This window comes from Myotis lucifugus, unplaced genomic scaffold (genome assembly GCF_000147115.1).
Source record: "Myotis lucifugus unplaced genomic scaffold, Myoluc2.0 scaffold_238, whole genome shotgun sequence".
In the NCBI taxonomy this organism is placed as follows: domain Eukaryota; kingdom Metazoa; phylum Chordata; class Mammalia; order Chiroptera; family Vespertilionidae; genus Myotis; species Myotis lucifugus.
Genome location: NW_005871286.1, coordinates 1007931 through 1018299, shown reverse-complemented (window position 1 = coordinate 1018299; position 10369 = coordinate 1007931). Strand labels below are relative to the sequence as shown.

The following is a 10369-nucleotide window of genomic DNA, read 5'->3' as shown; positions in this document are numbered from 1 at the left end:
TCGCTTCTCAGTACCCAGCAGAGGATGATAGTGATCACTATACTACTTTAAAAAGATGGACATAAAATAGTACAGAGGTGTCAACTTGTGCTCTATCCTTAGATATGTCTTTACTCTGAATGAATAACAGAGATTAGAAACCATAATGTCATAGAAACTTCAGACTATAGTTACAATTAGCAATATTATTTTCCCTAATATATTATTTTCTTTTCTAAGAATAACTATGTAGATAGGTAGGTAGATAGATAGATGAATTAACATATAAATATATAAAACAAATTCATAAAGTACAATTAATAGTCTTGCATCTTATATTGCAATGTATTATGCTTTTTAAAAAATATGTTTTTATTGATTTTAGAAAGGAAGGGAGATGGAGAGAGAGATATAAACATCAATGATGAGAGAGAATCATTGATCAGCTGCTCCCTACTGGGGTCCGAGACTGCAACCCAGGCATGTGCCTTGACTGGGCATTGAGCTGTGACCTCCTGGTTCATAGGTCAGTGCTCAATCACTGAATCACACCAGCCACGCATCTTATGCTTTTCTAGGTGTTTGTGTACATATTTTCTATATGACAACATAAATACTTTTTCAGTTAGAGTATACATTTCAGGATTATTGTTTCTTCTCTTAAAAATACATGTAACGGTTTCGTATATCCAGTCCGCAAACTTTCACCAGACCTACTTTATTTTATAACTGGATCCTTGGACCCAGCCTACAGTTGAATAAGCTGGAGAAATTTCTACTTTCTCTGAGGAACAATTGCCTGGGTTATAATGGATATTTAAAGCCGGCTACACCTCTCTAAATGTTTAGAATTACTGGCTATTTGACAATCACTTCCCTCTATTTCTGTGTGCCTCCTTCCTCTCCAGACACACCTTTCTAAAAGTCCTGATCAATAACTCTTCCCCAACCCTTATCTCCAACATTCTGAAGTGGTTTCTCTATTGTTTTCACTACCAGATATCCGTTTTCTACTGGTGGAAAAGATCTTAGAGAAACTGAACCATGACCTAGTCAACTCACCTTCCCCAGCCAAATCTTAGTGCCTAATAAAAAGGAAATGTAGCCCTAACCGGTTTGGCTTAGTGGATAGAGCATTGGCCTGAGGACTCAAGGGTCCCAGGTTCGATTACGGTCGGGGGCATGTGCCTTGGTTGCGGGCACGTTCCCGGTGGGGAGTGTGCAGGAGGCAGCTGATCGATGTTTCTAACTCTCTAACTCTCTCCCTTCCTCTCTGTAAAAATATCAATAAAATATATTTAAATATATATATATGTGTGTGTGTGTGTCTATAGAGAGATAGATATCTAGATAGATAGATAGATAGATAGATAGATAGATAAATCTCATTATAAAAAAAAGGAAATGTAATATTCTGTCTGCTACCATTATTTTGGAAGTGTGCTGTAAACATCCCTCTCCAACCTACACCATACAGAAATGCATGGGCCTTTGGCACCAGGGGTTGCTCCAGGCATTAAAGGTTGAGTTGCCAGTGGCTCACCCCAGTGGGGCTGAATTACAGGGGAAGGAGTTGTCCTGAGGACCAATGTGTTTGAAGAGGGCCATGCCTACCCAGGAGTCATAACTGTGACATGAAAACTCTAGGAAGGTTCCTGCAAAGTGTTAATAAGAGTATGTGAGATGCAGGAATTTGTAAATCAGCGGTTTTACTTTGAACAGATCTCCAGCCAGTAGTGAGACTGTTGAGTAAATTGGCAGCCTGTTTGCTGTTGTTTTCTCCTTTTGAAATTTAACCTCTTGGAAAAACAGCAGTCTGGGGCTGTGATATGTCTCAACATAGGCCACCAGAGAAGCCCACTTAAAATTGTTTTTTTGATCTGGAGTATGAATTCCCCTCTAGCAACATTTTTGCCTCCTTTTAAATCATTTTGACAGGGCATCTTTGCTGGGTGCAATTTCTGTGCCCCTTGAAAAGCTGGGGGCAAAGGATTTAGGATGGGACATCTGCTGTTGGCATTTCCTTCCACTCACATTGTAAAGGAAGTTTCTCAAATTTTCACCCCAAGGCCACCTTCTTTAAGCCAGTTAACTGATGTTTAATTCCATGCTACAGCATTTCACATGTCAGACTTCCTTATGTTGTTTTTAAAGCACATTCACACTTAGAATTAGCTGTGTTTGAATTAACACAATACCAGACGTAATGGCCATAATGATTTAAGTCATTGCTGTAGGTAATACACTTAATGTATCACAACTTTATTACTTTTCCATTGCAACCCAAAATACACCATTTCCAACTGGACTCAGAGGAAAAGTTTGTAGGGAAGGAATAGGCTTTGAAAAGAAATGAAATCACTTCTAGAATATTCATATCTTGAATAGGTCTCTCAAGGCAGTGTATAGAGATCTGAATTTAATGATATGATGAATCATGATATTTCTCTTGGATTAAAATGGACCCACATCTTTCTTTGCCACAAGTAACACACTGCATAGCTAGCCAAAGTCTACTTTTGGGGATTTCAGTCTCAAATGTCAGCTGGTAGAATTCCACAGAAAGGAAATTCTGTTTGAGACAATCATCCATGTTGGTAAAACAGTGTTTTGTTTGGAAATATCACAGATTGCTACTTCAAAGTGCTTAATGAATGGGTATGTGTGTTACTACAACATTATTTTTTTAAGGAACTAAAAGACAGGAAATACAAACCTGCACATTAAAGAGTTCTGCCAAATGAAGAGCTCTGTACTTATTTATAAAGAAATTCTCTGCAAAGAGTTTGCCAAAACCTAATTGCAAATGAACATCACAACTTCTCACAAACAAATTGGGAAATCCTGTGAATGGATGCCCAGTATTTTCATGTGCACTGCCAAGAAATCACTGCCCACTGGGCAGAGATAGGAAGGGAAATATATTGCAATGTCTATATATAAGCGTACCAGTATCCTGCTGTTCAGGTCATGGCTTCATAGCCACGATAATCCCTCATTTGCAAAACCTTTGATTATTTCCATAAATGGTGAGCAAATAGTGGTTCAGACAGTGTGTGTGGGGGTTATAATTTCTAGTTTCTCATGGAAAAACAAATGTTGGTGTCTCTTTTCCAAAGGCATGGGGATATGGATTTTATTTTTCTTTTAAATCTAGAGTCAATTCACTTTCATTTGGGCCTATGCAGCTAGAAAATCCCGACTATTAGAAGAATAATTTTATGTGGTTTTTTTTTAAGGCAGTACTTAATGAAACAAAAATTAGTAAAATATCTTTGAAGCCATATTTTCATTGGTCATGTTCTAAACATAAGGAATATCATTTCCTGGGTGTGAGAAATGGCTCACCTGTCTGAATTTCAAATGATGGACTGGGAAATAGAAGTATGGTGAAAATGAGACTTTTAATAACATTCTCAAGAGCAGGCGCCCATTGTACAGGAACACACGTGGGGCAGGAAACATAGCCTATTTATTTAGTCCCTCCTCTGGTTCTTCATTGACTGAGTCCTATGAGGTCACCTGTTTCCTCATACATCACCCAGGTCTTGCTGTCTCCCATTGGGTCATTAAAATGTTGAGCTGAAACCTTTCTAGCTGCCTCCGCCACCCTTTGTTAGAGGAATCTTCCTGGAAAATGTGCTATCAGCCATGTGCACAGCTCTCATACCCTCTCCCCATCCCCCACATCCTGTTTGCTCTGGGGAAATTCAGTACCTGCCTGGCCACATGCTGTTTCTTTTCTATGAAGATGAATCAGAGGCATGTTTTTTTACACTGGGTGCTTGCCTTGTGATAGGTAGTATGCTACTGCTTTAACCACTTGTGGTAATTTTAATATTTTGGATTTCTTTGAGCAAGTTAATAGCAAGGAGTTCAGAAAATTTATCTCAAATTATTTAGCTAGCAAATGGCAGATATATATTTTAAAATATATTTTTATTGATTTCAGAGAGGAAGGAAGATGGAGAGATAGAAACATCAATGATGAGAAAGAATCATTGATTGGCTGCCTCCTGCACGATGCCCCCTACTGGGAATCAAGCCCACAACCCACGCATGTGCCCTTGACTGGAATCAAACCAGGGACCTGACAGTCTGCAGGCCAACACTCTATCCACTGAGCCAAGCCAGCTAGGGCGGCAGGTCTATATTTTGAACACAATTCTGTCTTACTCTAAATCCTGTGTTCTTTATGACTATATTCTAATAATTCCCTTATGTCAATAATAAGACAAAGCATCTTTGCTTGAGTCGAAAAACAAAATTAATAATTCCACTTATAAGATAGCCTTATCTATAGAACCAAATTAGTATTTATTTTCAAAATGTCTCTCATAACATTCTTTATAATCTGTCATGCTATTTCAGTGGCATATACTTCCACTGTTTTACCCAAAATCTAACCCAGAGCCAACAAATATAAGGCATAGCTGTTGCAACCACCTTGCCTATGTCAGGCATCACTAATAGAAAACAACACTCTTCTCATTAAGGCTGGCCTCAGCCTCAAATCCCCTATCACAGTGCTCCAGGCAAACAATACCAGTCATCTGAATCTACATTTAAGAAAAAACATATTTGCCAGACAAGATTCATCTCATCCTGTGTATATTATTAGAAAAATATCTTTAAAATATTTCTCTTTTAATTTCACTGTCCTGATCAAAATTAGTCAGTACTTCAATATTGCCTACTACCTAAAATCAGATCTCTTAGCTCCTCCAAGAACTTTCTGACACTTTTTTACTCAGACTTTTCCCTCCTCTCTTTACTCTTCCACATAGATTTTACTTCTCGTGTCCTGAATTTTGCATTCTCCTACCATTTGTGTGTTTGCTATCTATCTGAGAATGTTGTTTTGTTCTTTTACAATAATAAAATTACACCAATCATTTTTAAGTTACCTTTCCAACTATTTCAAAACCAACACAGACATATTTGGAATAAACACACTTGGGTTTCACTCCAGGTGTCCTAGAGGTAACCAGCTAACTGTGGACAGGCAGTATGCTATGACAATGTGTTTTACTGCGTGAATGGAGAGCTAAAGTTATTCCAGAGGGTTGGTTAAGGGGATGGAGAAGAGAAATTCTTCTCATTTATACTTATAGCCTATCTTCTTACTTGACTCTGACTATACACAGCTTTCAGGGGGATGATTATCTTTCCACGATTATCTTTTTCGTAGGATATTATAATGAAAATACATAAGATATTCAATAAATTCTATTTGCTGATTAAACTCATATGGTAAAGGGAAATGAAGAGACTTTAGAAATCCATAGAAGGGAAACACTTCAAAGATTCACAACTTCATACAATATACCAGAACTTGAACTGGGACAGATAATCAGAACATAAAAACGTTTTGAAAACTAAGGGTATGGTTCCTGCACTACAATTTTGGAAACATTATAGATATGATGCAGTGTCCAGAGCACAAAACAAATTGGCAATAATTGGGTTGATTGTTAAATAAATAAAGAATATAAGAATTTACATTTAGCAATTAAAATAATATTCTAGAAGTTCAAACATTTAAAAAAATTTTGTTTCCATTATCCTAGCTATTGATATGTCACTCTATCATTCCCAGCTTAACAAAAGAGAAATGGAAAGGCTGGGAGATCTGACCATGGTCGCAGAGCAAGTGATCTAAACATAGCTAACCAACCACAGGGTGCCCGAAATGTTCTTAGTCAAAAGACTTAATAGCTTTTACCAAAAATAACTACTTCAGTCAAAGAGAGAAGGATAATTGCTACTTCCACAGACAACATAAGAAACCAGCATCGTTTCAGCCCACAAAGCAACATGAAATGACCACCCACACACCCATCACATATTTCTCTCCTCCAGCTGCAAGACCCTCTTCTGTTTCACTTCCCATTGACCTAGAAAGAAGAACTAATGAATAAACAAAGTCTAAAACAGATGCAAAGGCTGTCTGCATAAAAAGTGCCACTGTGCTTTAACTCCATCTTCGATCAGCTATTCTCTGCCCGCCGGTGCTTCGGTCAAGGAGCCAAAACAGCTCTTTGCAGAGACTGTGGTGGCTCCACATCGGCCAGTGCAAATACCTGGATGTGCAGGATGGAAAATGTCAGCCAGGACTCAAAAATCCCTCAGGTAGGCCACAGGCAACCTTTGGCTAGGGCTCATCTGATTCTTTCCTGTTTGTCTGGACAACAAACTATTGATGATTTCTGACGGCAATCCTCACTGACCAGATGTATGCTTGTGTCAGATGCCCACTCTCAAAGACTGGTCTAGCAGGAAAGCTTAAGATTCATCTATTACTGATACATTTCTTTAAAGCAATGGTCAAAAAAAGAAAGCCCATAGTCCAAATTCAGCCTTCAGATGGATTTTGTGTGGGCTACATAGCCATGTGTTTATTCACTTAAAAAAAAAGTGAATGTTTTTAGACGGGGCTTTTCACCAAAGTCTGTGGTGTAAAGATTCTTATAATGTCTGATTTCAAGCCACCATCATGACCTTCACAGACAGAATTGGGAGAAAATGTACAGTAGTGCACCATTATATAGTGTTTCCATCATGCCCAATAATACATGTAATAAACTAAAGTGCTATATAATGGTAAAACATAGCAGAATAATTAGAAAGTGATTAGAGCATTTATAACCTTTGTTTAATTTATTTAATTGTAACTTTTTATAATTTACAATTTCACAATGGCTGTATTTATTAAACAGTCCTCAAAATTCCTGAAAATGTAACGCGTTTCTTGTGAGTCAGTGTGAGCCATCAGCAGCATACCCTTGAGTAACATGTCATGACCACAGTTGCCAGAGCCACAATGGTGCAGGCTCTGAAGGTCGAATTTGAATCCCAGCTTTCACATGTACTAGTTGTGTGAACTTGAACAAGCTACTTAACTACCCAGCACCTTGATTTTCTCAGATGGAAAAACAAGCTAGCCATGCCTATTCCGTGAGTCTATCATGAGGAGTAAATAAAACACTATATGTGAAGGACTTAGCACTATGTTTGGCACTTAATGATCACTCAGTAAATAATGACAATGTATTTATTTAAAGTTTAAGTAGGAATTACTTGATTAGATTCACTTTGCTGCCACCTTGAAAACCTTCCTGCAGCATGTCAAATAAGAAATTTCATGAATAAAGGAGGGAAAAGAACCAGGGAGACCAGAAAAGACTAGAGAGGAGGGTGACATGAGGGCAGAGAGAGAAAGAGAACAAAATAGCATCAAAAGACACAGCATCAGAATGGGAGAAAGTAGCTCAAAATATAAAACTGATTTCCTTAGGTCAAGCCATATCTCTACTTTCCACTGGAGATTCATTCTCAGTTTCTTACAAAGGTTGTATAGTCTCTGCATAAATGATGAAAATCATTTCCTGGAATGGACAAATCCTATCCATTTGGCCCAGATAATTTGATCAATTGTGTTCGTGTGACCCACACTCACCCAATTAGGTGCTCTCATCTTGAAATTTGTAATTTACACAAAGAGACTGAAGTGGCCTATCTAGGCTCCAGTTTCTTCTCTAAAGGATGGAGATATATAAAATAATCTAGTTTACAAAGTTGTTGGAAGATTAAATAAAATAACATATAAATGTATTAAGTATTCCCCCTGCAATGTACTATTTACTAAATGTTAAACTTGTTCTTAATCTTAGTATTGTCAGTAATAATTGGTCAGGTAGGAGTCAAGAACCAAATCCAGTGGTTTCTGTGTATTTTCACCTTAGGATGCAATGATTTTTTCCTTGATATAATGATGTAAGTTTATATAATCACAAATCATTTATTCAAAAATAGATATTTACTAAATCTTTTCTTAAGGATGAGAAAATAGTTGAGCTTTAATGTGTTTTGAAAATAAAAACTTTTATACTAGGCCATTTAAAATGTGGCACCAAATGTAATAAACCATGAATGTTAATAGTCAGCATTAAAAGTTGGTGATACCTTTCCCAGAGCTTCTATGAGGCAGAGCTAACAATAATCACTAACCCAGCAGCTCAGACAAGAAATACTCTGTAAACACAGCTACACTTCATTAATGCAGAAGAGCCAAACTGTTTTCAGCTAGATGGAATGTATAATGCAACGTAATTAAACAAGTAGAGATGGATCAACCTAGCAACTTTAAAGGACATCATTACAGCTTTAAAAATTTCATGATGCAGTGTTTATGAGCAAGGTCATGGTTACCTAGAGCAGCACTTCTCAAGCTTTTATGGCATAAGAATCAAGATGATAAACTTAAAAGAGTGCATTTTCCTGAAAACCACCCCTAAACGTTCACATTCGGTGGTGCTGTAGTGTTGACCAGTTATTTATACATCTAATTAAGCTCTCTGGGTAATTATATATTCCATGTGATTCTGACAGAACTCACTCTGAGAAATATTGGTCTAGAGCAGTGATGGCAAACCTTTTGAGCTCTGTGTGTCAGCATTTTGAAAAACCCTAACTTAACTCTGGTGCCGTGTCACATATAGAAATTTTTTGATATTTGCAACCATAGTAAAACAAAGATTTATATTTTTGATATTTATTTTATATATTTAAATGCCATTTAACAAAGAAAAATCAACCAAAAAAATGAGTTCGCGTGTCACCTCTGACACGTGTGTCATAGGTTCGCCATCACTGGTCTAGAGTCTCAGATAGAATAACCTTTTAGATGGGAAGGAAGACAAAGTTCCACAGAGAAAACCCTTATTAGCAGGCTTAGAAAGAAGGGAAATATAATCTTTCAAAAAGGAAAAAATAAAACAACTCCAATTACTCAAGTCATCAATTAGCTGTACCTTGACTCTCGCTGAACCTGAGATGGTGGATTCTGTAGAAACAGCAGGTGTTACTGTGAGCGCTGTCTCAAGGAAATCCAAAGGCCCATGTGGAAGAGCAGAAGTATAAAGGGACCTACGGTTCAAGGAATTATCAGAGGACAAGAGAGGTAGTTTTTCAATAATATACAGATATAAATATTCAAACATATATTTCTGCAGTACTGACTACCAAGTACTTATTTTGAAACACCTCAAAATCGAAGGTATTCTAAATTTGGGTAATAATACCTTCCTCTGATATGCTGCTGTTGCACCTACCCAGGCAAGGGAAGCAGCAGCAGAGTTTTCCACAAAAGCCACTGGACTGGCATTTAGGACATTAGAATTCTTATCTCTGATACCAGCTCATGCTACAATTCTGAGCAAGTAATCTTACTTCTCTAGATCTCAGAGAGGTCTTGATATCTCAAAAGTCCCTTTCAATCACAATGATCTGTAACAAAGTATTTACTATGTACCAGGAACTGTTTAAAGCATGTGGGCAAATGGGTAAACGTGGGATAAATGGTGACAGAGGGAGACTAGACTGGATGGTGAAACACTATACAATATACAGATGATGTGTTATAGAATTGTATACCTGAAACCTATAAATTTCATTAAATGATGTAACTCAAATAAACTCAACAAAATAATGAACAAACTTGAAAAAAATAGTGAACCTATTTAATCTTCACACTCTTCCTATGAGTAAGTGTCCATACTCCAATTAACCCCATTTTATAGATAACTTGCCTAAGGTCACTGTGCTGATTTATTTGATGTGTCAACTTGGTGGACCACAATATCCAGATATTTGGTTCAACATTATTCTGAGTGTTTTTGTGATGGTGTGTTTGGATGTGATTTACATTTATATTGGTGGACTTTAAAGAAAGCAGATCACCCTCCATAATGTGGGTGGGCATCATTCAAATAGTTGAAGTCCTAAATGAAACAAAAGCTGATCTTCCATAAGTCCTAGCCTGCCAGAAGGCCACCTTCAAACATCATCAGCAACATAACCTCTTTCTGACTTGCCAGCAGACTGCCTTTGAACTGGAACTGCAACTCTTTCTTGAGTCTCCAACCTGCCAGCTCTCTTATCAGATTTTGGATTTACCAATCCTCCAAAATCGTGTGAGCTAATACTTTAAAATAAGTATCTTCTACTTGCCTGGCAGGGAAGATAACATAATCACGAAGGTGGTTTTCCCAGAGCGAGCTTATCCATTGCACTCTGGATGTGCTGACCCCTGGAATTTCTCTAAATGTGGAAAAATTGACTGCATAGTTTGTTGCAGTGGGGGACTATGTTCACGCCCCCCCCCAAAAAAAATAAGTCTCTTTACACACACACACACACACACACACACACACACACACATACACAAACACACACAACCATCACATCCATCCTATTTACTCTGTTTATCTGGGGAATCCTGAAAAATGAAGTCACGCACTAGACAATGACTACTACAACTACTACTACTAGTGGTAGAGCCAGGCTTTGGCCCAGGCAGCCTGGCTTCCCAGGTGGAGGATGACAAAGA

The 10369-nt window shown here is 37.7% G+C and overlaps 1 non-coding gene across 1 annotated transcript; it reads left to right on the top strand.

Annotated features, from left to right (window-relative positions):
* The first annotated feature begins 9982 nt into the window (after window positions 1–9982).
* Window positions 9983–10145, top strand: LOC111827876. Its single transcript, XR_002831626.1, has one exon. It is a non-coding gene; the product is annotated as a U1 spliceosomal RNA (small nuclear RNA).
* Window positions 10146–10369: the final 224 nt, after the last annotated feature.